Below are 17,736 nucleotides of genomic sequence, written 5' to 3' on the forward strand. Positions count from 1 at the left end.
AAGACGTCATGTATTGTTTCAGAGACACGTACTAAATATAATTATATAATTGAAATAATCTAGCTAGTTTAAAGATTAAAGAAAAATCGTGATTTAATTGAATGACGGCACTCTAATTTAATAATCAGTGATAATAATCTGCTGGATCTGGTATTAGTAAGCGACCCCGACCTCATTCGCGACTGTGAAGTTGGTGAAAAAATTAATGGTTGCGATCACCACTTAATCCGTTTCAATGTCAACATAAGTCACAAACTCGTAGACAATCCGTCAGTGATACCAGACTTCAAAAAAGCAAATTTCAACCTAGCCCGTGAGCTGCTTCCCCCTGCGACCTGGGACCAACTTAACCTAACCGACAATACAATCGACAACGTGTGGAACAACTTCAAAAATAAGCTTTTGGGAGTAGAAAAGGCTACAGTGCCTACAAAACCCAGGCGAGTAAATGGTGCCGTAGATCCACCGTGGATGACCAGAGAAATAAAAAGGGCGGTAAACCTAAAAAAAAGGAATTATAACCTAATGAAAGAGAATGACACGGCCGAAGCCCGTACACAGTACCACACCAGCCTCAGAGCTTGTCGCACCCTTATTCGGAGTAGTAAACGCAACTACGAAAAACAAATAGCGCGTGACTTCAAGACAAACTCAAAAAAACTCTTCACATACATCAGATCGAAAAAGAAAGTAAAATCCAATATTGGTCACTTGACAGACGAGACTGGATCTGTAACTCAAGACAGTAAACAGATGGCCAGATTCCTCAACAGTAACTTCGCATCCGTATTCACAAGTTGAGGACATCGAAACCATGCCCGAGAGCCCTGACCCGCCGAGTGGAATCACGCCCATGGAAATTGACTCAATATGCGACCAAGAAGTGAAAAAGTATTTGGACAAACTCGACACGAGCAAGTCAACAGGACCTGACGGTTTGTCCCCGCGGTTATTAAAAGAGCTTAAACAACAAATACTTCAGCCACTCACTAACATATTCAACCAGTCTGCTCAATTGAACAAGGTCCCGGAAAACTGGAAGATGGCGAACGTAACACCGATTTTCAAAAAAGGAGACAAAAGCGTTGCATTAAACTACAGGCCCATAAGTTTGACATCAGTGGCAGGAAAAATACTCGAAAAGATTATTAGAGACAAACTTGTTAAGTTTCTAGAAGATAATAATGTAATCTCCGACACCCAGCATGGCTTCAGAAACAAGCGCTCCTGCCTAACGAATTTATTAGACTTCTTCCAAGGTATATATAAGAACTGGGATGCCCACATCCCCAGTGATGTTATATACCTGGACTTTCAGAAAGCTTTCGACAAGGTACCGCACGAGCGACTCCTTAAGAAACTGCACTCGGCGGGCATTGGAGCCAATCTGATCGCGTGGATAAGAGATTGGCTCACCGACAGAAAACAACGAGTACTAGTCAACGGACAGCCTTCCGATTGGCTTCCAGTCACTAGTGGAATGCCTCAAGGGTCAGTGCTGGGACCCATTCTCTTCATCATATATATCAACGACCTCGAATCAGGAATGAAATCCACAATATCGAAATTTGCTGATGACACCAAGGTGGGTGGAAAGGCCCTCACAAAGACCGACTGCGAAATCATTCAGAAAGACCTCAATCACATTATCGAATAGTCGGAAAAATGGCAAATGTCCTTTAATATTGACAAATGCAAAGTCATCCACATTGGGTCCAGAAATAGTAACCACACATACATCATGAATGGGAAACCTCTGCAAGCGATGCAGGAGGAAAAGGATCTTGGAGTCGCAATCATTAGTGACCTGAAACACGCGAATCACTGTAAAAAAGCATACAACAAAGCCAACACTATGCTCGCGTTCATAGCGAGGAACTTCGAGTGTAAAACGCCAGACGTGATGCTATCCTTGTATAATTCCATGGTAAGACCGCACCTCGAGTATGCAGTACAGTTCTGGTCTCCTAATTACAGAGAGGACATTGATTTACTGGAAAGGATTCAACGACGCGCCACGAAGATGATACCAACCTTAAAGGCTCAACCGTACGAGGAACGACTCAAGCGACTCAGTCTCTTTACATTGGAGAAAAGACGCCTACGAGGGGATATGATTCAAGTTTTCAAGTAATCTGAAAAAAATCAATAACGTCGATTACTTCAAATTCTTTGAACTGCAAACCAACCTAAGAACTAGAAATAACGGTTTACCCATTCAATCTAGTCTATGTAACACAGACATCGGAAGGAGTTTCTTTTCAAACCGAGTCATCCGCCACTGGAACAATCTTCCTTCAGAAGTAGTAAATGCGAATACCATCAACTCCTTCAAATATAGAATCGACCGTCACTTCGCTGCGTCGGGAGTAAACTGAATATTGAGGTGCTTTCATCTGCTCCTCAATATCGAGGTGCTGTCATCTGCTCCTCAATGTCGAGGTGCTTTCATCTGCTCCCCAGGCCCCAAGTGGCTGTCGAGCAGATTAAATCACCAAAGCGGGCAACCTCGTAATGAGCCAATAGGCTTTCTGTTGCCTGCATTTCCATGTTTGCATCACCTAAGAAACAAAGTCCAATAATAATAATACCAGTTTTCAAGGGAGAACGGGCCCTGCAAAACAATACAGCAGCAGCATTGAAGGCGATAGTAGGCTATCTATAAAGTAATGCACATTTTCCGTCAGTATTTCCTACATAGCTCATTCACATAGGCATACTAAATATAATCACATAAAAAGTATCTTCTACAGTAACTTCATACAGGTAGGAATCATTGTAATAAGGAGTAAGTTATGTATTTGTGGCTTGGAGAGACGAGTGGTGCGTCGTCTGCAGCGCTGTCCGTCACCCGCTGTCCCGCCAAGCGTACATAGCCTATCAGCCCCTCTAAGCCACAGATACGAAAATTATTCCTTAATACAATGATTCCTACCTGTATGAAGTTACTGCAGAAGATAATTTTTATATGATGCCAGACGGGTAGCTAAGGAGATCGACCACATTCTCGTAAGTACTCGTTGGAGGATCCTTCAGAACTGCAGGGTTTACCGGAGTGCTGAGTTCTTTGCAACTGACCACAGGCTTGTTGTTGCAACAATCAAGATTCATGTCAGGTCAAGAAAAATCTCGAAATGCAACACTACAGTGTTCCATCTCGAGAGGCTAAAGGACCTAGCATGTGCTCAGGAGTATGCAGTGACAGTCTCAAATCGGTTTGAAGTGCTCAGCACCCTGGAGGACCCCGTAAAACTGTGGGATACCTTCAAACGTGAGACTCTGCAAACTGCCAAGGAGTGCATTGGAGAGCGCCCGAGATCTAGGAGTGGCTTTTAGGGGTGGGCAGGTACCGGTACCAGTACCGGTACTAACGGTACCAGCTAAACGGTACGGTACCGGTACCAGATTGCTCGGTACCGGTACCAGTTGCTCGGATTTATTTATTGGATTTATTGATAATTCTTCATGTCCGATTTTTTTTTTAGGTTGCTAATAAATATTGTTATTGTTATTAGACTATGATCGAGTACATCCATAATAACTATACATTCTATTTTTTTATCGAAAAAATAAATATTCACTTCATTCAGAGAGAGAGAGATCACCACTTAGTAAGTGGATATCTCGGTAATATGGGTAGTGGGTACTCGATCATAGTCTAATAACAATGACAATATATATTAGCGTTTTCTAAAGACTCGTGGGACTCACTAACTTTTAACCCAAGACTTCGTTTTCTTTTTACTTGCCACTGTTAAATTCGTATGACTCGTTAACTTTTATATATATATATATATATAGAGAGAGAGAGAGAGAGAGAGAGATCATATTTATCCAATAAAGCATTAACGAAAAAAGTTTGAATCCCTTGGCGAGAGTTTTTGGCTATAAAGAATTGCACGATGGATTATATAAGATGATTAAATATTGGAGGTGAGTAGGCGAGAGAGAGAGAGAGAGAGATCATATTTATCCAATAAAGCATTAACGAAAAAAGTTTGAATCCCTTGGCGAGAGTTTCTGGCTATAAAGAATTGCATGATGAATTATATAAGATGATTAAATATTGGAGGTGTAGCAGGCGAGAGAGAGAGAGAGAGAGAGAGAGAGAGAGAGAATCACCACTTAGTGAGTGGATATCTCGGTGATATGGGTAGTGGGTACTCGATCATAGTCTAATAACAATAACAATATTTATTAGCAACCTAAAAAAGAAAAAGAATCGGACATGAAAAATTATCCAGTAACTCCAATAAATAAATAAAATAATGGAAACGGGAGCTGTGATGGAAACGGAAAGCAGGACAAAATGGTGGGAACTTGGGGAGACGGTCAGCGGGGCAGTGACTCAGCGTCTACACACAGGGCTCATACCACATGGAGGCGGGCGAGCACCGAGCGTCACTAAGATCCTAACGGTACCGGTACTAGCGGCAATGCGCAGTGCCGAGTGATCATTAAGCTTCCCGGAACCCAAGTGATCATGATGCTTCGCGGTACCAGTACCGATACCAGTTATCGATACCAGGTACCGGCGAGTGATCATTAAGCTTCCCGGAACCCAAGTGATCATGATGCTTCGCGGTACCAGTACCGATACCAGTTATCGGTACCAGGTACGGGTACCTGGTGCCGATAACTGGTATCGGCACCAGGCACACAGGCCCCATGGTACAGACTAGGTGGTCTGTCCTTAAGCCTAAGTGATTTTACATTAATCAGAAGGCTCCTAAACGTTGCATTTCTACTCTAGTTGATATTAAATTGAAGGAAGAGAGAGAGAGTTTTCTTTACAGGAAATTTGTTTGGGAATTTCATCAGAAGTCATTAAGAAAAAAAAAATCCTTTGGGTACCGGTACCGGTACCAGTACTAACGGTACTTGAGTTTTCGGTACCGGTACTACCGGTACTCAAATTAACGGTACTTGCCCATCCCTAGTGGCTTTGCCCCGGTGGAGACGCTGGAGAATATCGAGGAGAGTTGCGCTGCCAGACTTGCTGGGAACCGGGACCAATACAGGGCTCTGTCACGTAGTACTAGTGCTCTCCTGAGGAGAGACAAGGAGAGGTATGTCAGGGGTCTCGCCGAGGAGGCCGAGGGCCATTTAAATGTGAATGACCTCCGACCTGCCTACCGAGCCCTGAAGAAGCTCCGCTCCAAGTCTTCCTCTCAGGTGAGCGCTATCCGAACAGCTGACGGCTGCCTCGTGTCGGACATGGATGGGCAGAGGGCTCGTTGGGCTGAGTACTTTGAGCAGCTGTACATGGCGGACCCTCCACGTGGGCAGCTTCCAGTTGCTGAGTTGCAGGTGACGGATGCTGACCCACCCATTGACAAAAGCCCACCCTCTCTGGGCGAGGTCAGAGAGGCTGTGGCCAAGTTGATGGGTGGGAAGGCACCTGGCGCCTGTAACATCAGTGCGGAGCTGCTCAAAGCTGGAGGTGAGGCCATGATCCGCGGGTTGCATGCGGTCTTGACTGCCGTATGGCAGTCCGGTACCATTCCTCCTGACTGGAAGAGGGGGTTGGTCGTCCCTATCTGGAAAGGGAAAGGGGACCGCCAGGACTGCAACAACTACCGTGGTATTACACTGCTCAGTGTGCCAGGCCACCTATTGCTGATGCGAATTCGCAGCCAGCTGCTGAAGCTGCAAAGACCTGAACAGTCTGGGTTCACGCCTGGTAAGTCAACAACTGACCGTATCCTAGCGCCGACGTGAGTTTCGACAGGGGATGCTTGCAGCCTATGTCGATCTCAAGAAGGCGTTTGATTCAGTGCATCGTGAGGCACTCTGGGATCTTCTGCGACTCCGTGGGATTCCTGCGAGGACTATTGGTTTGCTGACTGACCTGTATTCTGGGACAGAGTGTTGTGTTTGTAGTCTACCAGCACTTAATTACTCTTGACAGCACTATAACGTACCTGTAATATGTGACAACTGGTTATATCCCATCCTCGTCGACGTGTCCGTGGTGTCGGTCTTGAGGGGGATGGATAGGCGTGGAGGCACACAGTATTTATTGAGTAAGTTCTACATTACACCCTGAATCTCAGCGCCTTGTGTCCTCGTGTGTGTGTGTGTGTAGAATCCTCTAGGAGCTATATGTAGCTGAAACTTACATATGGTATACAATCCTAGTATATAAACATACAAAAGTATAAAGGTATCAAAACTTATATAAAGGGATTTGGATTCCTTGTTACTACATAGTTTTGTCTGGGCGCTTACAAAGAAAACTTAACATTAATGCATAACTTATAAATACTTAATACTATGCTTAATCTACGTACATATCATTTCCTTCCCCCTGTCAGAAAGAAAGGAAACCTTACAGATTTAAGCGTTCTGGAGGAACTCCTCTCGTGCTCCGAGCTGGAAGAACTCTCCTATTTACATTTTCTGGAGGAGTAGAAGTATCACTAGAGTCACTAGAATGATCAGGTACATCTATCTCTTTACTCTCCAATGGCAATAGCTCTTCATCGATTTGGTCTCCTTCTATTTCTTGAGCTGGAGCCGTGTAAGGTCTAAGTTGGTCGACATGACGTTTCGATACGCGTCCACCAACGTTGACATCATAGTGCATTTGTCCTAGGTCTTTAGTAACTTGGCCTGGGACCCATTTCACATCTGTGTTGTAAGAACGAACCATTACCGGTGAAGAAGGTTTGAACTCATTCACAGTTTGATGTTTGGCTACTTGTTGCCATTCGCGATTATTTTGTTGTATGTAGAAGTCTGGTTTTAGTAAGTCCAATTTATTCCTGACTCTTCTACCCATCAATAGCTGTGAAGGAGTTTGTCCGGTAACAGAATGTTCAGAAGTTCTATAGGACAATAGGAACTTGCTAACATGAGCAATAATGTCTGCAGACGTTGCACTCCTACATTTCATGTTATGCTTGAAGGTCTGCACAAAGCGTTCTGCTTCACCATTGGTGGCGGGATGGTAAGGTGCTGCCTTAGTATGTTCTATTCCATTGACCTTTAGAAATTCTGAAAATTCACTGGAACAAAATTGTGGACCATTGTCCGTCACAATGCGAACTGGCAGTCCGTGGGTGGCAAAGACTGGCATTAAGGCTTTTATAGTAGCTTGTGCTGTGGTTGAACTCATGGGTATTACCTCTGGCCATTTACTGTAGGCATCTACAATTACTAGAAATGAATGACCAAGGAAAGGACCTGCAAAGTCCAAATGCAATCTTTGCCAAGGGTGTCTTGGGTATTCCCAAGGATGCATGCATGCTGGCTTGGGATCATTTTGAAATGCTGAGCAGTCTGGGCATTGTTTTACACATGACTCTATCATGACGTCTATTCCTGGCCACCACACATATGTCCTTGCGATCGCCTTTGATTTTACAATACCATGATGGTCAGCATGGACCTCACTCAGGACTTTTTTCCTTAAACTTTCTGGGATAACCACTCTGGCTCCCCTTAGAATACATCCTTGTGCTTCTGACAGTTCTGACCATACCTTTAGATAGGGTTGAAATTCTGCCTGCTCTGGTACTGTGTTATAACCAGTAACTAATGACTGCAAGATACGTGACAACACTGGATCTTGTTTAGTGGCATGTCTTATCATTTTAGCTGTTATAGGTAAGTTATGACATTCTACCATGAGTACACTTCCATCATGTTCCTCTGGAGCCCCTTCCACTGGCAAACGTGATAAGGCATCCGCATTTCCCAATTTCTTGGTAGAACGATACTCTATCTCATAAGAGTAAGCTGCTAGTTTGACTGCCCACCTTTGCAATCTGGCGGCTACCAAGGTTGGTAAACCTGCCTTTTCACCCAGTATTGCAAGAAGAGGTTTGTGGTCTGTGACTAAGGTAAATTTGGCTTTCCCATATAAGTACATGTGAAACTTAGGTACACCATACACTAATGCTAATCCCTCCTTTTCAATCTGTGAATAGTTTTTCTCTGCTTGATTAAGTGAACGAGAAGCAAATGCAATAGGTCTTTCTGACTCGTCCGGCATTACATGGGCAATTACTGCTCCTAAGCCATGAGACGATGCATCACATACAAGTTTTACAGGCAAATTTGGTTGGTAATGGGTGAGAAATCTAGATGAAGTTATCTCGCCCTTTATGTGGTTAACTGCACTGGTGCATTCTTCTGTCCATTTCCATTCTGTGTCTTGTTTCAGAAGGTTATATAGAGGGTGAGCTATGGTTGCTAAGTTTGGAATGAACCTGTTGTAAAAAGTAATTAACCCGAGAAATGATCTTAATTCATCAACATTCTCTGGTGTTTTGGCATCTCTAACAGCTCTTATTTTCCTTGGAGTTTTGTGAATGCCGTGTCCGTCCACTCTAAATCCCAAGTACTCTACCGAGGGTACAGCAAATTGACATTTGTCTTTGCGGATCCGCAATCCAGTTTTCTGCAAAGTTTCAAGGACTACTTGAAGTCGTTCCAAGTGTTGAGCTTCATCTTGCCCAGCTACTAGAATGTCATCGACAAAACAGAGTGTACCAGGCTTGCCTATGAACAACTTGTCCATTGTCTGTTGCCAAAGTGCTGGACTGCTAGCTACACCGTATGGTAATCTCCTAGGTCGGTACAAACCTAGGTGTGTGCTAAGAGTACATATTTCTTGGGAAGGTTCATCCATTTGGAGCTGTTGGAAGGCCTGTCTTAAGTCAATTTTTGAAAATACTTTGCAGCCTCCTAGAGCGGCAAACATGTTATCAGGTTTAGGAAGAGGGTGTTGAGCTATCTGCAACTGAGGGTTGACTGTAACCTTGTAATCTCCACAAAGTCTAATGCCTCCATCACTTTTCACTTCAGGGACAATGGGGGTGCCCCAATCTGAGTAAGTGACTTTCTCCCAAGATCCATTATCTACAAGTCTCTGAATCTCTTGCTCTACCAATGGTTTTAATGGCAAGGGAATCTGTCTAGGGGGATGAAATTTTGGTTTGGCATTAGGTTTTAGTTGTAGACTAGCACATGCATTTATTACAGTTCCTACCCCGTCTTGGAATACTTCTTTGCTCTGTTCAAGTACTTGAGTTAAATCTTCCTTCAGCAACCTTGTTTTTACAGTACATATTTTTGACGAATCCAATGGAATGTGTTGAAGCCAATTTAAACCAAGAAGACTCCTTTCTTGTCCTTCCACTACTACAACTGGCAGATTTTTGTATTCCTTCTGTCCATAACAAACATTTACATCCATAGAACCAACAACTTTTATATCATTACCACTATAGTCTTGAAGCTGTACTTTAGTGGGTGTAATTCTCACATTTGGAATAGACTTAGCCAGATTCTCTGACACTAGTGTAACATCTGCTGACGTGTCCAGCTGCATGTTCACAGGTTTGCCATTTAGTGTGACGCTAAGCATAATCCTTTTTTGGGAATTTCCTACCGAGTTAATTCTGAAAGCAAGTTGTAAATCAGTGTCACCCTTACTATCGTGAGACTCACTAGGTTGCTTTATATTTGACTCAGTGGATTCTCCAGTGGCATATATTCTTTTCTTAGTCTTACACATACTAGCAAAGTGCCCAAACTTTTTACAGGCTGAACATTCCTTGGAAGCAGCTGGACATTTATCTTTCTGCCATGGTGTGTGACCTGTGTAACCACACCTGTAGCATTTACTATTTCCTGCAGTATGTTTGTTGCCTTGTTGTGGTTGTGTTGGATGACTAGGTTTATTTTTAAGAGAGGCTGGAACAGAGTTCTTTCCATCAATTCTAGGTTTTGTGTTCTTTTTTATCTGACTTATTACAGGTTTAGCTGGCTGGCTAGCATGGTTGTTACCTTCAATTACTTTTGCTTGTCTGTCTGATGCTTCCATTGCTCTAGCTAACTGTAACATTTTTTCAAGAGTTAAGTCTGTCTCCCGAAGTGCCTTTCTCCTTAACTGACTAGAAGAACATTTCTCAATCAGCTGGTCTAAAATGGCATCCTCAGTGTCATGGAATTCACAGGTTTCTGCTAACTTCCTGAGTCTGGTGACTAAGGCATCTGTTGTTTCATGTGTGTCTTGCTTTATCTGTCTAAACAACACACGTTCATACCTTATGTTGGTCTTAGGGGTGAAGTGTTTTTCTAGAGCTGTTTGTACCTCCTTGTAGGTCGTCAGTGGTGCTGGCAGTGTGCTGAATATTTCTTGCACCTCCGGGCCTGCTACATGCAAGAGTAGTGCACGCCTTTGCCCTTCATTGGTGACTCCTGTAGCATCCAGGTAGAACTGGAACCGTGTCTTCCACTTCTTCCATCGGGGAGCCACTGATGCTGGGTCCTCTACCAAAGAGAAGGCTGGGGGCTGGTCCACGTCCAAGGGCATCGTGCTTGTCCTCGTCCAGGGCTGTCCGTAGTGGGACGTCCACTCGTCGCCAGGTTTTGTTGTGTTTGTAGTCTACCAGCATTTAATTACTCTTGACAGCACTATAACGTACCTGTAATATGTGACAACTGGTTATATCCCATCCTCGTCGACGTGTCCGTGGTGTCGGTCTTGAGGGGGATGGATAGGCGTGGAGGCACACAGTATTTATTGAGTAAGCTCTACATTACACCCTGAATCTCAGCGCCTTGTGTCCTCATGTGTGTGTGTGTGTGTGTGTGTAGAATCCTCTAGGAGCTATATGTAGCTGAAACTTACATATGGTATACAATCCTAGTATATAAACATACAAAAGTATAAAGGTATCAAAACTTATATAAAGGGATTTGGATTCCTTGTTACTAGGCTACATAGTTTTGTCTGGGCGCTTACAAAGAAAACTTTCTATTAATGCATAACTTATAAATACTTAATACTATGCTTAATCTACGTACATATCACAGAGAGTGCTGTGAAGTGTGGGGGGTGCCTGTCCAGCTTCTTTCCCGTGAATGCGGGAGTGAGGCAGGGCTGTGTCCTTGCCCCATCGCTTTTCAACACTTGTATGGACTGGGTACTGGGCAGAGTTGTGGACCAGAGTCATTGCGGAGCATCCATTGGCAATACCAGGGTCACTGACCTTGTTTTTGCTGATGATGCAGTAATCCTAGCGGAGTCGCTGGAGGTTTTGGTGATGGCTCTCGAGGCACTGCACGAGGAGGCGAAGCCCTTGAGACTTCAGGTCTCCTGGGCCAAGACCAAGGTACAGGTGTTTGGAGGCTTGCTGGATGACACAGTACAGTCTGTTCATGCGTGTGGCGAGAACGTTGAGATTTCAGAAAGTTTCACGTATCTTGGTAGCGTAGTTCAAAACAACGGTGAGTCTGGCCAGGAAGTCTTACAACGGATTGGTCTGGCCCACGGTGTTATGGACTCGCTCAACACGAGTATATGGCGTTGCGATACCTGTGCAGAAGGACAAAGATCCGGATCTTCAAGTCCCTTGTGCTCCCTGTCTTACTCTATGGTTGTGAGACATGGACACTAAATGGAGACTTGGAGAGGTGGAGTGATGCCTTTGGTAATAAGTGTCTATGCAGAATCATGAGATATCGCTGGAATGACTGTGTCAAACCGGCGACTACTCCGTAAGACTGATTCGATATATATTACCTGCATAGTCCGCCTGCTCGCCGGCTGTTACCCGTGGCTGTGGCGGCGGCGGAGGCGTCCCTAGACCCGCAACGAGCTTGCATTGCTCGCCCCCCCGTTACAGGGCCGCCATTTGGCCAAGGCCCTGTCCCCCTTTTATGGGGGTTAATCTTAAAGGTTTGAGGGCATCTTTCGCCCACTCATCTTCCTCCTACTCACAGGTATTGTACTCCGTGATTTTTCCCTCCTCCATCCCATTTTTCCCCCTAAAGTGCTCCCCCAGGGTTAATTACCGTCTCCCCTTTAGCCAATCTGTCTTAATTATCCTATAAATGCATTTCTGATCCCAATAAATGAAATAAGCTTGATCTTTCGCCCACTCATCTTCCTCCTACTCACAGGTCGGGCGTCCCAGTCTCTGCCACACACACCCACCCACCCCACACACCTACACGAACCCGTGTATCCATCCCGATGTGTTCTTTTAGTTGTTGATCTCAATAATTCTCGTCTTTCCGCGGTAGGAGCTGTAGGAGAGAGCCCTGTATGCGTTCTTGGAGCCATACCAGGGGTAGGGACGGGGAGTCGAGTCCCCCTTACAATTCCCTCCTACACCCCCTATTGCGGGAAATATTTTTGGGAGTATTTAGGCCAGTAATCTGTGCTTTACCTGTAGTGTAAGAAGTGTTAGTGAAATAAGAGGCTGTATGTTTGTGTCTTTATGACGGAGATGGTTCTCGTCGTGTATGGGTTTTTCCCGGAAATGTAACGTTCCCCCTCTCTGAGTCTCTTTCATACATCATATGTACCTGTTTTTTTTACAATAATTGTACACCCGCCCAAGGGTAAAGATTTCGTGGAGAATCCTCAGCCTTATTCTGGTTACCATTGTGAGAGGAGAAAACTAGAAATCAGTCGTGTGTCCATTCGCCCATTTCCGTCAGTTTCGGGTAAATCGTACCTTCAATGAGGAATTAATTGTAAACCGTGTCGTCAGGTATGCCTATGTATTACCTTCTAAATTAAGTCACAGGAATAAATGTAAGCACTCCTATATATAGGCCTTTATTTCTTGTCACTCCCCGTTGTGAGATTTGTCCGGCCGGCTGTGAGTTAAACTAACCATTTACCGCCCCCGAGCCTGCCCCGCTCACCTCGCTACCCTGCCCAAGGGATCAGAGTCTTGCTCTGGGTCATTTTAATCCCTCATTAAATCCTTAGTCCTTTCTATACACATACTCTTAAGGTTCCCAGTGAGCTACCGGTGACATAGTTCATCGGTAGATCTCTGGGTGGTGGCAGCAAAACTACCCCCAGGGTGAGTCCCCCTTGTTTTCCTCAGATATCCATAGGTGAATTCCCTTTTTTTTTACATCATTTAGTGCCCCGAATTTCCGGGCACGACACCAGCAACCCGCGTGCAGTGTGGCCGCAGCCTAAGAGACAATCCTGAGTGGAGGAGGTCATGGGGACGCCCAAGGAGTTCGTGACTTGAGCAAGTCGATAGACCCTGCCGGGAGGTACTCGGACTGGGAAGGGGGCCTGCATGAAGACTCGCTCGGAGTCGGAGAGACCCCCGGGCTTGGCGTCGTAGGGTGGGCGAGGCGACGCGCCCCCTGGCGTATGCCCCCTTTGATTAATGATTGATATTTAGCATGCCTATGTGAGTTAGCTATGTTGGAAATACTAACGGAAAGTGTGCATTACTTTATAGATAGCCTACTATCGCCTTCAATGCTGCTGCTGCATTGTTTTGAAGGCCTGTTCTCCCTTGAAAACTGGTAGTATAGTAGTATTGTACTTTGTTTCTTAGGTGATGTCATTGATTGTTAAAGTAGAGTGCCGTCATTCAATTAAGAATGTTTTTTAATCATGAAACTAGCTAGATTATCTCAATCATATATATTTCGTACGTGTCTCTGAAACAAAATATGACGTCATGAACAGTCAATCGAGTGAAAGGGGTGCGGGGCTTAGCCAGTATGGGGGAGGGGCTTCTTGGTGCAAATTGGTCAAATTAATTTGGACAGACTATAGAGGCCAGACATAGACTAAGACACTCTTTCAGCCTTGTGGACACAGAGGACAACCAAGCCATGCAAGTTCCCAAAAGCCACAACAACAGAGGCAGAGGTGCTGAGCCAAGGGCAGCACAAAAAAAGGCGTTGTTGAAGGACCTGTAATTACTAATTACCATAAAAAGAACACCTGTAAATTTGGCAAAAATGGAATCAGCTGTCTTTATGAACACTCAAAAGCATGCCCATAGCTTCTCACACATGGCTTGGACAAACAGATACACGGTGCAGACAGGGGCGGCATTATAAAGACTTGCACCCAATCTGATAGATTTTGGTGTGTTTTGAATTAATATGATAACTGTTTCTTGGCAAAATCACATTTAATTTTATTGAAATAATATTCTTGGCTGGCGACGGTCAGGGCTGCCACTCATGGTGCCTCGCATTAATTGTTACATGATATCCTACAACTGCCACGCAAAATCCTCTCACTCTCACAGAACAGTCTAATGACCAAACAGTTAAGGGTATTTTAAAATTAAATCAAACCTGACCTAACTAACTTCCTAACTGGAAGCTTTGCCCCCTAAACCCCTTGAACATTAAAAATTTGATATTACTGTTATTTCTAAATTTGCCAACCTAGTTCAACCATCAAAATGCTGAGATCTACACGATGAAATAGGTTAGGTTTGATTGTTTCAAGGATGCTGTAAAGCAATATATAATACCATTACTTTTACACATCGTAAAGTTATCCTTTTGTTACAGAGAACAAGTTATATCGCATCAGAAAAGGCAAATGGGTTCAGGTTAGTAGTAACAAATGTACGGAAGTGGGGGTAGCTGAATGGGGGGTGCACGGAAGTGGGGGGGCGGGGGGGTGACGGAAGAGGGGGTAGCTGGACCTCCCCCGCCCCCCCCACATCTTTCACTTTTTTCACATCCCCCCCAACCCCCCGAAAGGGGAGGTACTGCAGCGGGGGGGGTGACGGGAGCGGGGGTAGGACGGTCAGCGGGAGGGTGACGGAAGAGAGGGTGGCCAGCGGGGGGGTGACGGAAGAGGGGGTAGTTGAAGGGTTAAGATATTTTGGTAAAGATTGATATCTACGAAACGGCATGAGCCCTCTCCTCTGGTCATGTGAGATAAGATCGCGGAAAAAAGGGCTCGAATGACCGCAAGATTATAATCACGGAAAAGGGTAAAGACATTATGTTAATGACCTGGCTGGAATATACCCCGCCCACCTGCTCCCCGGCGTCTTATCGTACACACACACAGACACACACACACACACAAACACATATTCAATGCTATATAAGCATCATACTTTAATAATTACCATCATTAATAGAGTTTCCGCTATGGCTGAGACATATTCAGAGAACCTTCGTGATATTTTCCAATACCCTGGGCGCATAATAGTTGCAGAATATAGCAACTCCGGAAAATCGGAACTTGTACAGCAGCAGTGGCGGATCCAGGGGGGGGGGCGGCTGCCCCCCCCCCCCTTTGGACCTAAATTGCGCCCTTTCAAAGATTCACTGAGATCTGGGGGTATCATTCTTGTGAACGCTACTACTTGCCTACTAATTATAATGATAATAATACTAACAAAACTACTACTACTACTACTACAAATACTACAACTGATAATAATAATAATAATAATAATAATAATAATAATAATAATAATAATAATGATAATAATAATAACCTTCTATCTGATCGCCAGTATGGGTTCCGCAAGGGGCGTTCTACTGTCGATCTTCTTGCTCTCTTAACTGACTCTTGGTCATCCTCTCTTAGCCGTTTCGGTGAAACTTTCTCAGTTGCGCTAGACATATCGAAAGCTTTCGATAGAGTCTGGCACACGTCTTTGTTTTCTAAACTGCCCTCTTTTGGATTCTATCCCTCTCTCTGTTCCTTTATCTCCAGTTTCCTTTCCGGCCGCTCTATCTCAGCTGTGGTAGACGGTCACTGTTCTTCCCATAAACCTATCAACAATGGTGTTCCACAGGGTTCTGTCCTATCACCCACTCTCTTCCTGTTATTCATCAATGATCTTCTTTCCATAAGAAACTTTCCTATCTACTCATACGCTGATGGCTCCACTCTGCATTATTCAACTTTTTTTCAACAGAAGACCCTCTCAACAGGAATTACAAGACTCCAGACTGGAGGCTGCAGAACGCTTAACCTCAGACCTTGCTATCATTTCCGATTGGGGTAAAAGGAACCTTGTGTCCTTCAATGCCTAAAAAAAAAAGTTTCTCCACCTATCAACTCGACACAATCTTCCAAACATCTATCCCCTATTCTTCGACAACACCCATGCAGCCGTCACCTTCTTCAACACTAAATATCATCGGTCTACCCTTAGCTCAAAATCTCAAGTGGAAACTTCACATCTCCTCTTTTACTAAATCAGCTTCCTCGAGGTTGGGCGTTCTGTATCGTCTCCGCCAGTTCTTCTTCCCCGCACAGATGCTTTCCATATATAGCGGCCTTGTCCGCCCTCGTATGGAGTATGCAACTCACGTGTAGGGGAGGTCCACTCACACAGCTCTTCTGGACAGAGTGGAGTTTAAGGCTCTTCGTCTCATCAGCTCTCCTCCTCTTACTGACACTGCCTCCAACCTCCACCGCCTGCGCCTCAGGTACAGGTGTGCCTCGCTCCTGGACCTAGACGGCCCGGTCCCGGTGGAGTGCCCTTACTGCGAGGAGGAGGTCGTCCAGCCGCTCGTCCACTACCTCTTCGAGTGTGGGGGCACACGCCATCTCCTCCACAACCCGGACGGGGTGCCGGCACCAGAGCTTATCATGGCCCTCAGCGACGAAGCTCTGGTGCGTCTCGTCACAACATGTGAACCCCCAAGGTAAAACCCCCGATAAGACTTCGCCAATTCAGCTCAGAGGCCGTCATAATTGACAAAGGCCCGTTTCCCCCCAGGGGATAAATTACAAAGAAGAAAGAAGCGTCTTTCACAGTGGAACGCCAGCACTCCGTGGGCGAGCAGCCGGGTGGCCCTTCTGCGGCGGCGAGGTTGACCCGCGTGGTCATCCTCGCTTTGGGCCCCCCCGCTGCAGTCAAGTCGACTGGTCGGCTGCTCGCCCGTGTACCGCTACGAGTTGCTACTGGGCGCCTGCCCGGAGGGCCCGTGCCTCCGTCACTGCTCGCCGGCTGTTACCCGTGGCTGTGGCGGCGGCGGAGGCGTCCCTACACCCGCCGGGACTTGAACTGCCCGCCCCCCCTTACAGGGACGCCTTTGAGCAAAGGCCCTGTCCCCCTATTAAGGGGGAAAATCTTTAAGAAGAAGCGTCTTCCATCAGTCCTCGACTGGCAGTTGGGGAAATAGTTCGCCTTGTTGGAAGTGCTCGTTTCTCTGTATTCCATAAAGAATACACGCAGCAAAATACTCACGAGCTCTTTCGCATAAAATCAATTAAACACAAGAATCGCCCAAGAACTTATCTCTTAGAAGATTTGTCTGGAGAACCAATACAGGGGATATTCTACGCGCCAGAGCTCGTCTTAAGCGCTCTGCCCGAATCATACGATATTAAAATACTGCGTTCGTGAAAAATTAAAGGAAAAAAAGCAGTATTTTGTATCGTGGTTGTGATACCCCACTTCATTCAACAGCTGGATTGACGCTAATGATATTGTAGAAAATGCGTAAAAAGACACCACTCCTCAGTGCACACAAAAACTTTGTCTTACTTTTGAGGAAATTAAAAGTAAAAGATAGAAACCGTGCTATTAAGCAAACAGCTCGAGAACAATTGAACTGTATATCTGAATTATTTTCCAATTTGTTAAAGGAGCACCTCACCCTCAATAACAAAGTTATCAAGAAATTACGTAACTATCGGGAAGACATACGTGCCATAGCTAGAAAGAAAACTCCTCTCCATAAGAAAAGATTTACATTGACATCGAGACGGGGTGGTAATATATTAGCTGCTATATTACCTAATGCCGCTTCCTTGATCGGAAAATTATTTGGATAATGCGCACGTATTATCTTGTTCCCGAGTCTACCGCTGACAAAGACGGTTCTCCTGGCGTTGACGTCTACCGCAACAACAAGACCATCATCGTTTCTTCCCTCAACTGCAGTTCCTGCTACGAAAAGAGGGGCTTTACTGGACTCCTACATGGATTATACCCGCACAGTAATCTGTACCACGAA

The sequence above is a fragment of the Eriocheir sinensis genome, chromosome 16 (genome assembly GCF_024679095.1).
Source record: "Eriocheir sinensis breed Jianghai 21 chromosome 16, ASM2467909v1, whole genome shotgun sequence".
In the NCBI taxonomy this organism is placed as follows: Eukaryota; Metazoa; Arthropoda; class Malacostraca; order Decapoda; family Varunidae; genus Eriocheir; species Eriocheir sinensis.